Source organism: Sceloporus occidentalis, unplaced genomic scaffold (assembly GCF_023333645.1).
Source record: "Sceloporus occidentalis isolate IW3139 unplaced genomic scaffold, rSceOcc1.0.p SCAF_3, whole genome shotgun sequence".
Classification (NCBI taxonomy): Eukaryota; Metazoa; Chordata; class Lepidosauria; order Squamata; family Phrynosomatidae; genus Sceloporus; species Sceloporus occidentalis.
In genome coordinates, this window is record NW_028316983.1 from 116,118,744 (window position 1) to 116,139,828 (window position 21,085).

Sequence of the window (21,085 nt, forward strand, 5' to 3'; positions counted from 1 at the left end):
ATGAAAACTGATTGATCTACTGATCAACACTTCTGGGCATAGTTCATGGGCAGTTGGCATCATAGCACCCCAATTATGCATCTTTATTTTAGTAGTAATAATCCAGACCCCATATTTAGGAGAGGACAAGAAGAAACACACAACTGCATGGCTCCTTACATTTGGAAGATCCATTCAACATCTTAGGAACAATGTCAATGCATATGTATGCATGGTGAGCCCTAGGCAGCCAGAGAAGGTAAGATGTACTTGTTTTGTGCCTTTAGGTTGACTCTAACTAATGTTAGCCCTTTCATTAGGTTTCATTGGCAAGATTTTTTCAGAGGAGGTTTGTTATTACCTTTCTTGAAGATAGACAATGTGATTTTACAAGGTCACCCAGTGTGTTTGCATTGCCAAGCAGGGATTCCAGCCCTGCTCTCCCAGAGTCTTAGTCTAACACAGAAATCAGTAAACCACACTCTCTATCATATGGCAATTGCCCAAGCAAAATCTCAGACTCATCCAGAAACTTTCCAAGTCAAAAGAATGCCCTCCACAAAGGGCAACTCTGTTCAATACAGGGGTCCCTTCCCAGTTTTGTCCTTACCAGCACTTGGCACAAGGAAACTATGGCAGGTTACACACTGCCATGAAAGTACGGAGTCAGTCCGTACTAGGGTTAGGAAGGTGCGGTGCTTCCGCACCCCCTAACCCTAGTACGGACTGAGTCCGTACAAAATGGCGGCTCCCCTTCCACATGGGAGCCGCCATGACAACGTCACGACCACGCCGCCTCTATACGGGGCGGCGCAGACGTGACGTCGTCGGTCCGCGCCAGGGCGCTTAGTGCACCCTTTCTGCGGACCAGGAAGGAGCTCCGTTTCGGAGCTCCTTCCTGGTTTGCAGCACCGCTTTGCTTCGCTGGGCGCAGCCTTCAGACAGCTGCGCCCAGCGAAGCAAGGGAGAAAGGGGCCAAGCGGCCCCTTTCTCCTTCTCCCCGCCGCCGCGGGGTGTCCTTGGGGCTTGAAGCTGCGGGGAAGGGGCCTTTTGCCGTTTGCCCGCAGCCTGAAAAGCGGCGGATCGGGGCCTCAGCGGCTGCCATTCTGTCAGCTGAGGCCCCGATACTCTGGGGAAAGGGGCGGATGCAGCCCGCCCCAAATGGGCGGTCTGTAACCCGCCCAAAAAATAATGTTAAGGCTGCTCCATTACTAATGATTATTCACATTTTATGTAATTGGTTAGCTAAATTTAGTAAATTCCAAAGACATTTTCTTATTACTTACTGTAGGTTTTTCTATGAAATAATGAAATAAATACTAAATAGTTTCTGTTTATTAAAGCAATCACTCCTTGTTTGATAGCCTTATTTAATATTAATTCTGTATTTAACACACCAGAATGAAACAGCTTCAAAACCAAACACAAAAACAACAGCGTCCTTGATTCTCAGCCCCATCTGTCTAGATTTAAGCTCTAGCAATCTAAATTTGCCCTTATCAAGGTAATGTGATGACCAACTACAGATGGAGGCTGGAATCCTGTTAGATAGACCCAGCTAGAGCAGATCCATATAGAGAATTGTTGGATGGTAAAAGAACACATAGGTAAATCCTATTGATTCAATGGATCTACTTTAGGCAGAACTAGTAACAGAATTTAGGCCAAAGTTTGATCTCTAACTATCAAAAGTTTGGCTCTTAATAGAGTTTTTGAATATTAATGTATCCAATAAACACACACAAAGGTATAGTACCTTCCCAAACTTAACGTTCAAGGCAAGACATTATACTTACCTCTAGTCAAAACTGGGGGTGGGAGTGAGATCAGGCTTAGATTACTCCCACTCATCCCACAAGTTGATCATTTTATGCTGTCTGAAATTCCAAATCAGAGTTGGAATTCTGAAATATAACCATAACAAGAAAGATACAAGGAAAAGACAAACAAAACCCAACATAATTTAAATAGCATGTTTTATCCGACAGAAAGTAATAGGTTTTTCAGCACCACACGGCTCTTCTTTCCCTCATACAGCATTCTTGAAATCTCAGAGATTGTTGTCTTTATTTACCAAGCATTCAGTCCAGTTAAACCTTGTATGTGAACATTTTCTTAAAGGGTTCTTTGCGACATTCAGTTTACACTCTGCTGCTTATGGGGTGGTAGATTTACATATATATTTTTTAGTTTACAATCTTTAGCTTTCCATTAAGGCCCACGCATGGCAAATGCCCCTTGAAAAACTCCATAACGTTCTTGTCAAGAGCTGTAAAAGCTTCATCAGTTCTTACTACTCCTCCACTTACAGCATTTGTCACAAAGTGGAACGGGCTGACAAGAGTGGTAAAAATCCCTGCTGCAGCTGTAAACCCGTTTCTCTTCTGAATAACGCACACAGCCAACCAAATTGGACCACTGTTTAAATAATACACCACTATTCATCTTGCATTTACCAGAGCAAGGCAGTCTTCTCAGTTTGTAGGTGTGCGAAGGGCTCAGCGGAGTGTGTCTGTTAATAGACAATGGAAACAAGGCAGCAACAATTAGTCATGCCTAAGGGGTTAGCTATGTGTTACACCATAACATGTGTAATTGTGCCCCCATATCTTTTTTTATCAAGCAAGCATGAGGGATTGAAAGTGGAGACATGGTAGCAGCAAGAAAGAGGGGAGGTATGCCAAGCCCTTGCCTCCTCCATCATTTCACCACTCAGAATGTAAGACAGAGTTGAGAGAGAGGGATGGGAAATGTAATGAAATCTTCAGAGCTCTGCATCAATCCTAAATGCTAATATTAATTGTTGTTGTTGCTGCTGTTTGTTGGTCACTGTCTATAAATGTTTATACCTGAATAAACCACTATTCTTCCTTCCTTCCTTGAATTCCATCACCATTAAAGTCCTAAATCTAATTGTTAGTCTTAACCAGACTAGGTGCATTGAACCAATAGAACTCACATAAGTGTTAGCTTATTGAATTCCTACTGAACCAGGGAGATCAACTCCAGTTGGGACAAAAAAATGGATATAGACTAAAGGACAAGCTCCCACAAATGAACATCCTCACACAAAGGTATTCAGCCATACACACAAAATGATAACTTGTTGTGTGCTGTCAAGTCATTTCCTATTTACAACAACCTTAAGGTGAACCTGTGAGACAGTATGCAGAGTGGTTTGAGCATTGGACTATGACTAACAAGACAAGGGATCAAATCCTGGCTCTTTCCGATTCAGAGTATGATAGTGGCAAAACCCCTCTGAAGAAATGTGCAGAGAAAACCCTGTGATAGGTTTCCTTGTTGATGTTGTTGTTGTTGTTGTTGTGTAAATTTACAGCGCTTTATAGATAAAGGTTAATAATAATAGTGTGCCTTCAAGTCATTTCCAATTATGGTGACCCTAAGGCAAACCTATCATAGAGTTTTCTTGGCAAGTTTCTTCAGAGGAAGATTGCCACTGCCATCCTCTGAGGCTGAGAAAGTGTGACTTGCCAAAGGTCACCCAGTGGGTTTACAGGATTGCCAGAAGTCAGAAATGGGTTGATGGCACACAACAACAAGAAGGTCAGCCTATAGCACAACCAACACATTTGTGCCCTTTTGTCACACAACACCTCCTAACTATGCCTTGAGATTACTTTTTACCTCTTTACTATTAGAAGTCCCCTCATCCAGGGACTTTATCACACGTGAGGAATTTCTCTTAATTTCAAATGAAAAGAAAGTGCGGCCAGAATGCATTTACATGAATTCGCTAGTTCAGCAAATTTATGTGAATGTGAACTGTGTTAAACTGGCTTCCCATTGCCTGAAAATAGCATGCCATTGCCCGAATTTGCGTGTAATCTCCCGCAATAACGTGAAACCCCACAATTGCGTTCAGATTGCCACTGAATTATACTTCCAATTTCCCTTGTCTAATAACATCCAATGACACCTGCCCAGCATCCACCCTGTGTACACTTTCCCCAAATGTATAAAGACTAGGGTCCCAAGTGTTTTCCTCTTAGACGATTAATATCTTTGGTAGCCTGTTTTTATGAGCCTTATATGGTTTAGAATTCACACAGGCAGAGGCTTCTGTTGTAACAAACAAACATTGATTTTATTGAACAACATTTAGCAAGAATTCAAAGATATAGCCGTGTTAGTCTGTGGAATCAGTATGTAGAGAGATCTTGTGGCACCTTTGAGACTAACTGGAAGAAAGAAGTTGGCAGCATGAGCTTTCGTAGACTTAAGTCCACTTCCACCAAATGCACCTGAGGAAGTAGACTTAAGTCTATGAAAGCTCATGCCGCCAACTTCTTTCTTACAATTTAGCAAGAATATAAGTTTGGTAGAACAATTCCAAGGTGGTACAGTTACAGAAATATAATAGTTGCAGGCATTTCCCAGTTCCTCTTTCTCTCCCAGTCCGTATCCTTCTCTCAGCTCAGTTCCCTTTTAACTCTCTTTGGCATCTGACAGCATGGCAATCGGCAGTGGTGCTCCACTTTGAGTAGCACTGCTTTAAAGCACAGCTTTGAACCAGAGCCTCTCACAAGGTCCACAATCCAGGGGCTCAGGGCTCCTGACCCAGCCAAGCGTTTCTTCTTCTTCCCTGATTCAAATTCGCCCTTTCTCCCTTGCTGCTCTATATTCCTGGAACCACTTCCCCAGACACTTGCAGACCATTACGCCTCTAGTTAATTTTAAGTCCGAACTAAAGACTTTTTTGTTTACGAAACCATTTCAGGCTGAAGCTTGATATTTTTGAAATTCAGGTAAGGGTATATGTTGGCTTTCTTCTATAATCCTTGCAGGCGTGCAGTGACAAAAAGAAAAACTAAGTCCACTAGAGAAGTCAACTATCAGCACTGTCTGAGACACTTGACCTCAACAGTACCTATTTACACAGCAGAGTGCAGAAGCACAAACTCAGTTAGCAGTATTTGGCAACGTTGCACTGATCAACCTTGAATGATGCACAGACACAGATGGATTCATCCAAAAGTTCTTGGAGGCTTTTATCACTTGCTTCAATGTGTACAAGTTATATACAAACTCTCCTGTGACTCTCTCTAACATTCATTGTCTGATTTGCAGCAATTCACTCTCTTAAAACAACTCCACAAACTCCAACCCACACTTGCCCTGAGTTTTAGAGCATTTATATAGAAAGGTAATGACTAAGGGTTGAAACCTGGTGTTACATTTCATTTACAGCCATACAAACTATTTTACACTGTCTTTAAGGGACATTGTTCCCAACAGTATACTTTTGTCTTTTGTTTTATAGTTATTTTAATGGGTGAATAGCTTATTCACTATACAGTTGCCCCTCCTTTTGCGTGAGGGATTCGTTCTGGACTTCCTTGCGAAAACGAGTTTTGCATAAATTTAAGCCCCATTGGCTTATATATAAGTGTTTGGCTATGGGAACCCGATAACTTCCCCCTCTTTTCGTCCTTCACGCATAAGTGCGGGATGCGAGTTCCAAAACTACGAGAACAGAGGGAGGACTGCATTTTGTTTTTTGTGATTTTAGATTGTGTGCCATTGGCAGGTTTTATGTTGTTTTGATGATTCTGTAAAGCACTGTGCAAAAATTACTGTGCTATATAAACACACACTAATAATGATAACAACAACAACAACAACCCCCCACAAACACACACCAACAGCTCCAGTACTAACTTTATGGTCACAAAACAATCGTGAACTTCGGACACCATTTCATGAACTTAGGAATTATGCCTTTGGCATGGATATCTCATTTGTAGGCCTAACTTTGGTTGGCTTGTTTAAAATATACTTGTATTTTCTACCAAAACACTGCCAGAGAGGCTGACAAAAATCAATCACTACAAAGAAATTAAAAAGCAGAAGGAACAAAGACAGCATGACAGATGTAACAGCTATTAGGACTGCCGTTTTATGTACACTTAACCAGTGGCAGGTGGTGGCTTCCAAGTCAGTGGGGTGGGAAATTCACTCCAGATTTTGAAGGAGAGATGAAAGATCCCTGCTCCCAAAGGAGATTCAGCACCCATAACATGGAAGCCACCGATTACCACTAACTGAACCCAGTGAAAACATGCACAAGATTAGAATGGAAATATGCTCATTCTGGCAAGCTGAGCAGAGATACAGGTGTGTCTGATGAAAAATTGGATGTCAACTGGAACAAAGGAGAAGAGAACCTCATTCCATACTCCTCTAAATGGATTTTGCATGTACCACTATGTTCACTACACACTTTGGAAACATTACTCCAAAAAGAGTTTTCTCTATTTTGTCACAGTGAATTTTAGGAATGAGAAGTAATGTAGTACATTGGCCTTGACCCAGTTGTTTGCCCTAACTAAAGTAGACTCACCGAATCAATGAGATGTACATGAATGTTGACTTACCATTCAGCAGTTGATTCAGGGGATCTGCTTTAACTATTTTAGAGGATTGGGTTTAGACCATTGTTAACATATTGCTGTCTGCATTATTGTTTCGTTTTTAGCTAAAAATATCATTAAAATGGCCAAAGCAATCTGACATCCCCAAAGAAACAATTTTGCAATAACAAGTAAACCGGTATTCATTTGGCAAAACTTGGAACACTTCTGGAATTCTCCTAAAGTGTTGAAAACTAAAAATATATGATTTGTTCCTCAAAAGTTTATGACTCTGAAAATGTCCTACCCAAGAAGATAATATAGAATTGTTGATTGTTTGATATTTTTAACCCCTAACAGGAAGATTGTAATTCAGTGTTAGTATTTTATAACTCACGCCATGTTTTGTATTATATTTTTAATCTTGTAATCCTGATTCAATCTCTGAGGAAAGTGGGAAATAATAATAATAATAATAATAATAATAATAATAATAATAATAATAATAGCATTCCAAGCAATGTGTTATGAATAATGTCATTCCTTTTAACATGTTACACATCCAAGTTCTGGTTCATAGTAACTTTCCTCTACATGGTTGTGTACCCCACCCCTATGCTGTTGCAAGTATGCTGTTGACTTTCTTAACATCATTCCCAGTATTTTGTGACTGTAAAAAAAGGTTTTCTTGAAATCTATAGAAAAAATTAAAGCAGTGGGCAGAATTTTATAAGAAAAGGAATGGTGATGCTGTGAACAAAAGGAGTAGTTGGTGGAAAGTTATTTTTTTTTCTTTTTTAACCATCACATAAATAAGAACCAGATGGAAGGTAAGGTTTAAACTTCTCCCACCCACATGAACTGATCTCGATCTAGACTGTGGCAATGTATAATTACTTAAGTAGAAAAGAGAAGGATCTTAAACACCCCATGCCATATTTAATGTAGCTTATAACTTAGCCCTCACACTGGTGATCCAAGTAAAGCAGATATTTGAGGGAGGAGTTTAAGGGACAAGACCTCAGGTTACAGACAGAGAGAGAGAGAGACTGATACTGAACAGCATGACAAAACACATTGACAAGAACCCTGGTATCTCGTGGCTTCCATGTCAGTGGAGTAGTAAGTCTGCTCCAAGTTTTACTCTGGACCTCAAAGGAGTTATCCAAGGTACAGGACTATATCCCTTCAAAAAGATTGAGCACTGTGGATAGCTCTTTTTAAGTGTGTGTTGAAGCCTGGAGCAGAATCACTGCCCCACTGAACTGGAATCTACCAGCTGCCACTAGGTAGAAGAGATTGATGGAAAGAAGCAAGTGACAATGGCGCGATATAGACAGCCCTTTAATATGCCCCTGTCACGTGCTAGGGGTTGGCCGAGGACCTAGCGTCCACACCGGCCTCACCCCTAGCATGTGACGAGGGCGTAAAGATGGCGGCGCCCTATACACACGGGCGCCGCCATCTTTACGTGCTGGATATGTTGCGTCCGCACGTGTCGCCTCGGAAATGACGCCGCAAATGCGCCCCTTGCGCTTTGCGGCGCCTCTTCCGGGGCCTCAGAAGGAGCACGATTTCCGCGCTCCTTCTTGGCAGCGTCTGGGAGCCACGCCGTTTAAAGGCTGCAGCTCCTGGACGGTGCAAGCGGCGGTGGCAGCAGATAGACGCAATCCGGTGGTCTGTAACACGCCAATGTGATCCTGAAGAAAAGCAATAGCTCTTCTGAGAGTGCTAAATCTGTTCTGGTCCAGGCCATGGTGTCCCCATAGTTGTCCACTTTGTCTCTCTGTTGTATTGATTATAAGTTCAGGATGAGAGCTTGAAACAGTTGTTTTTTAAAGCAACAATTCCCAAAATTCTTCAGCGGGTATGTAGGTTGGCGAATTCTAGGAATTGTAGTCCAGAAAGTTACTTTCGGGGACTCTATTATAAATTTCTGTCCGATACATCCCCCCCCCCCCATACACAATACACCCTTATCTCTGGACCTGAACAAATGGGCCAAAATAAAGCTGCTTCAAGTCACTTTGGAGGTATGCTGTTTAAATGACACATGCATCTTAAGAGGCCAGAAGCTGTGCCAAAGTTGTGCTCCAGTCCTTAGGACTGGAGCGTGGCTTTGGTGCAACTTCCGGCCTCTCGGGATGCATGCAGCATTTAAACAGCATACTTCCAAAGTGACTCAAAGCAGTTTGATTTTGGCCTGTCTGTCTGGGCCCTCTGTTTCAATTGCCCTCGATATACACTTTCTGACTTCCCAGCCCATGCCACCCTCTTCAGCCATGGTCTCCTGACACTATGAGGCAACTGGATTTCATTCTCTTCATACCTGCTCATTCCTTTCTAGACCTTCAATTAAAAGTCCTTTAACACACCCAACATTTCTATTCCTTACAACTGAACAAGCAGAGGAAAGGGTTCAGGAATCTAAACTTCCCCACCTGTTTCATTTACAGATCTTTTGTACTAAGGGACGGTGGGAATAACCAGGGAAAATATTAATTTGTAAAGACCATGAAAGTCTCTGTAAGAACTAATGTCCTCGGGAACGATATCTCTCAAACAGGCAGACAGGTATAAAGAGGACATTTTCTTGAAATCTAGACACCTGCAAGGGAGTCGCAGTAACTGTTCACAATAAAATGGTGCTAAAATGAATAATGGTTCAGTTTGGGACATAAGAGAGTAGGTCCATTTAAATCAATAGAACCCAGAAAGTGGTGTGCTTTGTTAGCTAGGTAGCTATCAGAAAAACAATAAAACAAACTATACCAAGCCGCTAGGAAATACCTCATAACGGATGAATAAATAATGTTTCCCCCTCCTCTTTGTAATTTTTCTTTCTGCCATTGATTGGAAGAACCTACTCTTCCATGTTAATTAATAAGAAATCAGGTTCTTATAAATCAGCCCCTTCCCCAAATGATTTGATTTGTCATTGTTCGACCAGCCTGGTGGAACAGAGTACTGTTGCTATTCAACTTGCACCCATTTTTCAAATGTTGATTAATTAACCCGGCATTATTTCCTTGGTAGTCATATGCCTTGAAATATAAATGTGTGCTGTTCCTGCTGCCACAATCATTGTTGAACTCCCATAGAAGTGAGAATTGGAAGCTAATTTTGGACCCCTCCCTTGAAGCTGGTGACACTCTGCCAAACTTCCCATCTGGTTTATATCCCAAGAAATGGCTTTTACTTAGAGCAGGGTGAGAATTTGGCTTCAGTTCATTTTTGTAGCAGAATTTATCAAGATTTACAATGTTCTTTACATTAAGGATGAAAGGTAATGGTGATTAAAAAAAAAAACAGAATCAGAAATCTGAGATATTCACCCATTCCGGTTCAAGTCAGGCCCTGTGCTTTTTAACTCTTTAAATATTGGGACTGAGTTTCTGTGTATTCAAGAGTGTTTGTGATTATTTAGGGGTTTTAACCACTGTTTTTTACACAGCAGGTCACATTCAGCCACAGTGATGTATCATTAGAACATGGATGTGAACATGTGGCTCTCCAGATATGGCCAAAAAATTCCCAGACCTAGCCTGGATAGCCAGTCATGAGGAATGCGGAAAGTTACAGCCCAACAACAACTGGAAGTTCACAGGTTTTCCCCTCCTTTCTTGAGTTAATCAAGTGATACACCTGCATAAAATCAATCTTCAATTTCAGAGAATAAGTGTCATAAGGCTCAAAGAGGAAAAAGTACCTCGACAGTCATAAAACATTTCCATATTAACCACAAGAGTCCCATATATAAATATCCAAGCTTTGCAGAGGGCTGACTGCAGTATTCTTGTCAACATTTCCTTTGTGATTTTCCTCTTTTCTCTAGTGATGTGCCACTGATTTTTTTATTTTTATTTTTAAAATTGCAGATCTAGCGACAGACTAAACTGAGGGATTCCAGCAGAGGAAATGGCAAATTTCATACTGACATTCTGCAAAACCAATCTCTCTCTGCATCACCAATTTTCCTATTTGCTCATCACAGATTTATTTTCTTTTATTTTTCTCCTCCTGTTGTACATGCAGTCATTCAGATTTCATTCCCTTAACAGAAAATTACATCTACACATGGATCAAAGGAGGCAAGAGTTGCTATATTTATCCAATGAATGGTGTGGTATTTTTCCCCCTAAATGTTGCCAAAGCAACTGATGTCTTAAGAGCCTCACTCCCTGCAATGCCTGGCCTGCAGAAAATTGTTTGCTTTTAATCAGTGGAGAGAGCAATATGAAATGCACATCTCAGCTATATATGACAATTGTGGGGAACTGAGTCAGAGATTTTTTTAAAAAAAAAACCCTGTAAGGGTTTCATGCAGCATCAGGTTCTGATGACATGGGAAAGTTTTTGTCTTCACTGCAGTTCAATACCAAATCTAGAAGTTCTCACAGAAAAGCCACCAAAGATTTGGGTTTTGGGTTGTTGTTTTTAAACAAAGTTCCTTAAGGTACCAGAACAGAAACAGAGGTAAAAAAAACACAGGCCCCATACAGACAGGCCAAAATAAAGCTGCTTCAGGTCACTTTGGAGGTATGCTGTTTAAATGATGCATGCATCCTAAGAGTCTGGAAGCCTTTCCAAAACCACACTCCAGTCCTAAGGATTCCATAGCACTGAGCCAGGGCAGTTAAAGCAGTTAAAGTTTTAGACCTCAGACAACCACTCATAGGGTCCTACCATGGAAGACTACCAGGAGCTGCACCTGTCCCACATTCAAGTGCAGCTAATGCAGCTGATTAGAACAAACTCTTGAAGACAACTCTCTTTTTTTGCTTTCTTTTTCACTCATATTCATGATAACTGAGGGGGTGTATAGAATAGCTATTAAGGCTGGCCTGGGGGTGGAGGCAGGTCTAGGCATCCACATGACACATGCCCTGACTCTGTCCCAAGCCGGCATGACGCCGCACACCACACCACACAACGCATGGCACCATGGCGTTCTTCTGGTGTTGTGTCTACATGATGCAGTGCCAAAGGAGCATTGAAAAGCCACAGTGCCTGTGGCTATGGCGGGTTTGCTCCATGAGGGAGCTGCAGTGGACAAACCGCGCAGCTCCATCACGGAACAAAAAGAACCCACAAAAAGCGGGTTCTTCTTGTGGTGCCTTTGTGGCACCGCAAGGTGCCAATGGTGCACTTGCCGCACCACAAAGGCGCCGGGATGTGCAGATGCTAAGCATCTGTTGTGCCACAATGATGGCGCCCATGTGTACTGGGCACCACCATTTTGATGCCCCCATCACATGCTAGGGGTGAGGCCAATATGGACAATGCGTCCTCGGCCAACCCCTGGCACTTGACGGGGGCGCCACAAAGGTCCATGTAAATCAGGCCTGAGGCACCCTTTCCAAGGTGCAAAAAGAAGCTGCTCTTTGCAGCTCCTTTTTGTGCCACAGAAAGGCGAGATCAAGGCCACGCCCCAATCCGGCACCAAAAAGGGTGGTTGCAGGCAGCTCCTTAGGGGTGGTCTTTTGTAGTGAGTCCTGTCTTCTCATGTGATGGCCATAATACTATAGGCTCAGTTTAGTCATCTTGGCTTCTAGGGAGAGTTCAGCTTCATTTGTTCTAGGACCCATTTGCTTGTCTTTTTAGCAGTCCACAGTGTTCATAGGCCTGGTCTCCAGCACATTTCAAAAGAGTTGATTTTCTTGCTATTAGCTTTCCTCGCTGTCAAGCTTTCACAAACATAGATAGAAACTGGAAGAGGAGGAGGAGGAGGAGGAGGAAAAAGATATTGAATATCAATTGGATGGTTCATTTCATTCAAACCTATTTATTTATTTATAGTATGGGGTAGCGAAACTGCAACCTATGGGCTACATGTGGCCCATTTTGTAGCTCTTGAACTCTCCCAGATTTCCCCCAAAGCTCCCAGGTCCAGTTTTGTAAAGTTTTCTTTAGAAATTTAGCTGAACTTTTAGTTGGAAAATAGTGGGAAACTATGCAAACCACAACAAAAATGTAGCAGTTTTGGCCTCCTTGGCCCCCACTACCCTCCACAATTTCCCCACAATAATTCAACTTGGTAACAAAAAACTCTTTATGTCCAAGCATCAGCTATGCAAACAAAGGGACATTTTTCTAAGGGAGATAGCAAGGACCAGCTACACTTAATGCATCTTCCCAGGAGGCTCGATGTCTGTATAATTTGTCCACTTTACTCTGAAGTTGGGAAAAGAACAGTCATTGATTAATTGCCCCACTGGGCATAAGATTACATTACGCAACCATAACTATTCTATAATTTATTAAAACAAGGGGTAAGCCCGTCAGTGTCCTTTAAGAACAGGAAAGGAAAAGGAAAAGGTGGAGCTGAATAATCCAATTGCCTCTGTTTACTAGAGAGCACATTTACTGTTGAAACCCAGGCATAGAAGAACATTCGCTGTTCCTGGGGTTTCAGCGCCATTGGAAATGGAAATGTGGGATGAGAATGGGTGCATCTTGACTGTAATGTACCTGCATTGAAATACATTTGTTTGAACAAAAAGGCATGCTTGCTTTATGTGCTTTTGAGTCATTTCTGACTCATGGTGACCCTAAGGTGAACCTATCATGGGATTTTCTCAGCAAGATTTGATCAGAGTGGGTTTGCCTTCTCTTCCTCTGAGGCTGAGAAAGTGTGACTTCCCCAATGCCACACAATGGGTTTCCATGGCTGAGTGAGGATTCAAACCCTGGCCTCCTAGTCCAAGATCCTAGTCCAACATTCAAACCACTACACCATACAGTCTGTCAAAGGCTGTCTGTCAAAGGCTGTCAAAGTACCAGTCTAATACACAAGAGTGCTATTTCACTCATTGTAGGCAGTGAGGTTTCTTATGACCTCTTAAGAATAAACAGCATAGTGTACGACTCTTTATATGTGTGTGGAAGGAGACTGATGCATTTGTTTCTTTGTTTGTTTGTTTGCTTGCTTCTCACTTGAGGTTCTAGCTAACCCTAATAAAGCCATTACAACTTGATAATGAATGTTGGCATTTCACTTATGGACCAGCACTTTCTAATGTTTTCCTGGCATACCAATAACCCTTGCTTTTAAGTCATATGAGTAGCACACCTTCTCTCAGTGATGGGGTCTGTTTTCACCTCGGAAATGTTGGAGGGCATAGCTGAGAGCAGAACAGAGCTAAATTTGACCTAAGGCTGCTTCTGAGGGTTTTTTTTGCCCTCCAGTTGTCCTAAAATGTCCCTTTTTTCTGGCACAAAAGCTTCCAGGAATAATGAATTTCAATTGGTACCAGGAGGCCCTTGTAATGATAAACAAATGCTTAACATGAGATGAGAATACTCTCAGATATGCCAACTCAATATTTAACTTGCTTGTTTGAATCAGCTTGATCAATCAAGATCAAACTCCATTTGTAGTTTGGCTGGGTGCTGAGCTCTTCCAAAGGTTTTGTTTCTTCCAGTTTACGCTGCTGTTTCATTGTGTTGTGCAGTTGCTCTTTTACATTTACAGGTTGAGCATCCGTAATCTGAAAGTCTGAAATCCTACATTTTTTGAGTGCTAACATGATGCCACACGTTCAGTGGTTTCAATACACAAATTTTGTTTTATGCACAAAATTATTTTTAAATGTTGTATAAAATTACCTCCAGGCTGTGGGTATCAGGTGCATATGAAACATAAATGAATTTTGTGCGTAGACCTGGGCCCCATCTCCAAGATACAGCACTATGTACATGCAAATCCAAAATCTGAAAACATTCAAAACACCCCTGATCCCAAGCAGCTTGGATAAGGGATATTCAGCCTGTATAGGTTTTATTGTTACCTGTTTTACTGGATTGTCAGCAATCACTGCAGACCAAAAGACAGGACATTGTCTTTTTAAGTACATGAAAATAAACAGCACAGGCATTTCACCACATGTCACAGAGGCATTTTTTCCCCAAAGTCTGTTCATTCTACTCTCACGTGAGTCATGAAATTATTAGGTAATGTGCATGTAAACCACTGTGAGAAGACATGCTGAATCAACAAATTAGATATGTAAGAAAATCCTAGAAATCATCCATAGCAGGGACGTAGCCAGGATTTTAGGAAGGGGGAGGTCCAGACTAAGTGCCACTATTATAATGGGGCTTGGGTGCGGTGGCGCAGTAGCACACACCATTCATTTTTCTAATGGAAGGGGGAGTCCGGACCCCAAGATCCCCCCCCCCTTGGCTACGTCCCTGTCCATAGACTGCAATCTGAAACTTACCTGAACTCCAGAGGAATTTCATCTGAGTTGACATGTACAGGGTTACACTCTTATTGGAGCTGTAAAAATGTGAAGGATGAACAAGGCCAAACACTTAGGTTCCTGATCCAGCTATGTGAAAACTGTTATTACTGTAGGCAAAAGAAATATTAGGAACAGTATTTTTTCAACTGTACTTCCCAGAATCTCCAAGCCAGCATGAGGTTTCTGGAAATTATAGTCCCCCCCCAAAAAAAAAAAAAAGAAAAAAGTTTATTCTTTCCCCCATCAACTCTGAGCATAGTATCAACCAGTAGTAGCAAATGTTGCAAACACCAAAGGCTGAGTCGGAGAGAACAGGACCATGGACAGCTGCTAGTACAAACTCACACATAGACTAGCTGCTATCTCAACAAAAAATCTCACAGACCATTCACATGTAATAGCAATAGCAGCTGTATTTCTATACTGCTTCATACTGAACTGAGCAATCTCTAAGAGGTTTACAACATGTAAGCTATGTCTCTAAACCTTTTGGAAATGAAGAGAATCAGGTAATTGATGGCATGTTTTAAGATTTCCTCTTTCTTCTCAAGATCCCTCCTCCTCACCAAAATAGACCATGACAGGATGACTTCAGTTCAGGCACATGCTAACTAGACTGACATGCATTGCATCTGAATCAGAGTGTATGTAAAGAACTAGTGGTCTTGATTCAGTTGGAAACTCTAGCAGTAAGTATTTTCTGCTTGCCATACTGCTGTGGAAACTCACCACAAGAGGGATGCTCTGGCTTGCTCCTTGTTCTGCATGTGCATCACCAATATAGGTTAGCTTGGGACATCATTTGCAGCTACCAACTCAGAACAAACCAGTATGGGTGTCTCTTTGCCATATATAAACTAACTGAAATTTTCCTCCCAGCTTGTCTCCATAGTCTACCAGAATGAGCTCAGGACATTTTGCTGCCTGAGGTACAGCAGCAACACATACACACACACCCTTCCCAAAATTAAAGTGCATTTTAGGCCAACCCCTGTTTTGGCACTTGAAGCTGAAAATCTCAAAAATATATCACTCTTCCTGGAAGAATAAAAAATACAGTAATAATAAATAAGATAATTAACCATTCACTGCCCTTTCATAACATCAAAAATTGGCTGTCCAAAGCATTTGCTTCTCTCTGCCTAATGACCGGGTTAGTGCTGCCTCCAGTCTCTCTCAAAGTATGTTTTTGGCAACAGTTGAGCCTCTGACCGGGTCCTCAGAGAGCTGCTGTATCTTCAGCCTTGAAGACCTCTCAAGAGGCTCACTCATCACTTTACTTTCTTCTTCCTCAGCTGGCTCCCCCACGCTGAAAAGCATCAGCATAGCACCAACAGCTTTTGCACTTTTGGAGCAGCTGCAAACAACACAGCACTGGGAGTGCCATGCTGGTGTTTCAGTATGAGCTAGACTGACTCTCTCACTCCCCACCCAGACATTTCACACATCCTGGCTCTGTGAACATGTCTATGTTTGTGTGTGTGTGTGTGTGTGTGTGTGTTTATCAGAAAAGATATGTAGGCCAAAAGATTCCAAGTGATGCAAATTGTAAGTGTTTAGTTGCCTAAACAGCTTGTGAAGGTGTGTGTGCCTGTGTTTGTCACAGGTTATCCTGGACAACAAATCATTGCATGGAGGAAATGAAGCAGGAAAAACTTTCTTGCTGTTACAATACTCAACTTTTCACTGTTTCTAGGAACACAAGAATAATAGAACAAGTACTGCTTTGTAAGTCTGTTGTGTGAATTACTACGGTAGTTACTTATGAGGAGTACTTGGAATACAGCCACTATTTTGCAGGTTGCAGCAGGAGGAGAGAAGGAAAGCAGGACCACTGTCTTGACTAACCTGAGGGACCTGCTCCATCAGGCAGGTAACACACTGAGTCAGCCGAGACAGATTTTCCCTTCTGCCAGGCCCTTCTCTCTCCTCCCACTCAACCTTTTTTCTTTCCTCTTGTCTCCTTCTCCCTGTCTCCCATGCTTGCCTCTTATCCACTGTTAGCAGTGGCAATGCAAGTGATCCATGGATTTCTGGGAGCATATTGCTCCTTGCCCAATGTCATGCCCTGAAGAAGGGGCATCCTCAGCACTAAGCATTGCAGAGAGTGCCTGCATTCCTACTACTTTGCTGTAACAGCAACAAGTACTATATAAAATATCAGGTCAAAAATGAAATTCAAACTTTATTAAAGCTTTAAAAAGAATTTGCAATGCTCTCTGGAGCCACCTCACCCACAGTTCCTTGTTCTAACCAAAGCCCTGCTTCCTCAGAAGAAGGCATAAGCCAAGCACAGCAAAAGCACAAGCAGTGGCACTCTATGGCCATTCTAGCATGGGCCTATAGCAATCAATTACAAGTAATGAATTACTTTGAATTAATTTATTTCCCCAATTACTAGGTTATATGTTGGCTGTAATTTGACAAGGGCTAACAGCACTCCTTTTCCATTGTGATGTATGGTTTTCATTACTTTTATAGTTATGGGTGTGCAGCTTCACTAAACGGCAGAGAAGAGACTTCACATGGTCCAGCACTGTCTCATGCTGTGACTCACAATTCTGTATTCAGAGTTTTCTTTTTAAAAGTAACTAAAAATAAATATTTTAATTAATTTTAAGAAATGGGAAAACGAAGAGTACTTTTTTAAACAATGTAACCCTAATGACAAACAATTACCTTTTTAAAAGGCCTTGGAACTCTAACTGTAACTAATTGTTGCATAAAGTAACTTTCCAAGTTGTGCCCAGAACTGTTGCTTGTTAACATCTATTCCAACTGTCTCTTATTCATGGTAAATCATGGTCCCTATTTTTGCCAGGGCATGGTGAGGGGTAGGATACCTGATAAACATGTTGTTGGTCTGGGTTAGAAGTATAGCCAGTCTTCTGTATTCACTTCCATCACCTGGAAGCTAGGCTGCGGATGCATCTTGCTTCAGTGAAAGCTTATACATGTGCCAATGTGTGTCCATGAACACCAGCAGTACACAGTACACCAGCAGTACACAGCCTGCCATTTCCTATGCCAGCAAGATTCAGTTCGATCTGAACCTAACATACGGTAGGACAACTATGTTTTTCAAGGATGATTTTCCTGCAGGCTTAGTTCAAGAAATAATAACAAATGGCATCCTTCTCCAACAAACACACACATTCCCAAAAGTCAAGGTACAGTACCCAGGCCGGCAAAGTTATTTTGGCAGCTGGGGTAGAGAGTCTCAAACATCTCTCCCCCACAGTCCTATCAAGAAACTAAACACCTAAGTTTGCTGCCCTTTCATAACAGCCAAATTCTCCTGCCAAACATCCCCCCCAGTGGACAAAGAGAGTAAAATAGGGGAAATTGCAATAAAATACAAGTGTAAATAAATGGCTTCTCCCTGATCCTCGACTCCTTTTCTCCCAGCCTTTCATGTTCTGTCATTTTGGTCTCTGGCCCTTTGTGGCTGTGGAATACCTCCTCATAGACTCTGGCTGTAAAAAAATGTACAAATGTCTTTCGAGTCTGTTTCAAGGCTGCCACCTCCCCAGGGGCTCACTGGCTGGCACAATCAAGCAGTCTCTGCCTTTCTCTATTGTCTCTTCTCTGTCCTCTTTCCACCTAGGAGAGCGGGTGCCCCACTGAGCAGTAGGGAGCTCCTTGCTGGGCAAACTGTAATTATGATTAGCGGGAAAGATGGAGTTGGCTACCTTCCAGGGGTCTTATGCCATCCGACTTCACGTGGCCACCAACCCCCTCCTCTCCTCTCCCCATCCCCAGTTGCTTTGGCTGCAGTATTGACTGAGCAAGCACAAGTGCTAATTACTTCCTCCATAAGGAAAGAGCAGTATCGGAGACAAGCCAAGTGGGACACAGCAAGGCAGTGAAGAGGCTTATGTAAACCACAGAAGTGGCATGCATCTCTTCTGTGAGAAAAGAGGAAATAAAGATCGCTTCACAGCTAAATTTTCACTGTCAAATGTAACAACCAACTTCCAGCTAGAAAACACTTTCATCAACTAGGTGTAATCCCAGTTCTTAATGAGAGCAATTTTCAAGCTCTCAAGTTACCAAGGATGTTGAAGGCTTTCAAGGCCAGCATCCATAGGGGTTGTTTCTTTTCTTTTTTGGGGGTGGGGGGGGTGGGGAGTGGTTCAGGCTATGTGGCCATGTTCTGGAAGACTTTATTCCTAACCTTTTGCTAACATCTGTGGCTGGTATCTTCAGAGAATGCTGGCATGGAAGAAAGTGGGATATATATATATATATATATATATATTACATGTTATTTACATGTTAAACACTGTGTTCGTCTGTTATTGAATCGCAAGGCCTCTGGGTGTCCATTTAATAAGTGATCCACTGTCTACTGGGAAACCCCCAAGGAATTACCAAGGAAAGTTTAAATAGGGAGGAATTCAGTTTCTTCTAATTGGGGGTATACTTATCAAATTTGCAGATGACACCAAGTTAGGAGGAGTAGCTAATACCCCTGAAGACAGGATCAAACTTCAGAATGACCTTAATAGATTAGAAAACTGGGCCAAGGCTAACAAAATGAATTTCAACATGGAGAAATGTAAGGTACAGTGCACCCGCATATAACGCTCAAGCTGGGGAAAGCGCACGGGGCACAAGGGGCGGCACATCCCATTCATACGAATGGGGTGTGCCGCTGCACCACCGCACCGCCGCACCACCGCACCGCTGCACCGCCACGCGCATGGGCCCCATTCAAGTGAATGGGGCTCCAGCATAGGTGGAATTCGCCTTACGCAGGGGAGTCCGGAACTGATCCCCCACGTAAGGCAAGGGTCCACTGAACTGCACTTAGGGTGAAAAAATGAAATGAACACATATAGGATGGGTGACACCTGGCTAAACGAGGCTACATGTGAAAGGGGCCTGGGAGTCCAAGTAGACCACAAATTCACATGAGTCAACAGTGCGATGCAGCAGCTAACAAGGCCAATGCGATTTTAGGCTGCATCAATAGAAGTATAGTGTATAGATCAAGGGAAGTAATAGTGCCATTCTATTCTGCTCTGGTCAGGCCCCACTTGGAATATTGTGTCCAGTTCTGGGCACCACAATTCAAAAGGGACATTGAGAAACTGGAACATGTCCAAAGGAGGGCGACCAAAATGGTGAAGGGTCTAGAAATCATGTGCTATGAGGAACGACTTACAGAGCTGGGGATGTTTAGCCTGGAGAAGAGAAGGTTAAGAGGTGATATGATAGCCCTGTTTAAATACTTGAAGGGATGTCATATTGAGCTAGCTTGTTTTCTGCTGTTCCAGAGACTAGGGCCCGGAGCAATGGATGCAAGCTCCAGGAAAAAAGATTCCACCTCAACATTAGGAGGAACTTCCTGACAGTAAGGGCTGTTCGACAGTGGAACAAACTCCCTCAGAGCATAGTAGTGGAGTCTCCTTCCTTAGAAGTCTTTAAACAGAGGCTGGATGGCCATTTGTTGGGGATGCTTTGATTTAGAGTTCCTGCATGGCAGGAAGTTGGAGTGGATGACCCTTGTAGTCTCTTCCAACCCTATGATTCTATGATCCTATGATTCCATGATTCTAAAGTCACTAAGATCAATAGGTATCTGGAACAATATAGCCTCAAAGCAGTCTCTAGAAACCTCCCTGTGAGTAATGGACTGATTCCTTCACACTTGTCTATGAATCATCAATACTTCTTTGCTTCTTTGCTTCTTCCGCTTCACACACAACAGTTACACACAGAGAGACAATCTCTAAGTGCAGAGGACCCAGGGCTGATCAAGCTATTTCAATGGTCGAAGTACCGTATTTCACATGTGCCTTGCCCTCTTCTAGGCAATACAAATACAGTAATAACAAATTAAATAGCTACCAGTTGATGCCCTTTCATAACTCCCCAAATCAGTTCTCTGGGGCTTTACAGATTGGCAGCATGCAGCCACCTCTTCTTGCCCTGGAAGCAGGCCATGGCAACCACACACCGCAGCCTGTGCATGGAGCAAAAAGAAGGCTCCTTTTTGCACCATAGAAGGGATGTCATAAGAGCTGTGGCACAACATTATGATGCCCCTTGTGTACAGCGCTGTTTGGGCACTGTGCACAAGGGATGTCATCATGGCGTACACTGTCTGGATCGGCGTGTGCCATAATGGTGCCCCGGTGGAGAAAGAAGGGCTTGGAGCATGCAGGCTGGCATAAACTGCCAGTCTGTCAAGCCCCTCTGTTCCTTATAGTCAGGCAAGTCCTGACTACAGCAAATAACAAAATATTGTGATGAGAAATGGTGAAGGGAGCTTGGTGACTCCTTTACCCTTTCACCCATAGGATCTGTAATCCCTCTTCTTCATAGTTCATATTTGCCTTTCAGGTCCACCCACAGCCTTTTGCCTGTGTTTCATGATAAATGCACATTTTCTCCTTCATTTGCTGAGCTTCACCTTCTTACTCTCCACCCACTGAAGCAATGCCAGCTCCTTTCTGCTCCCATTTGTGTCAGGAGATC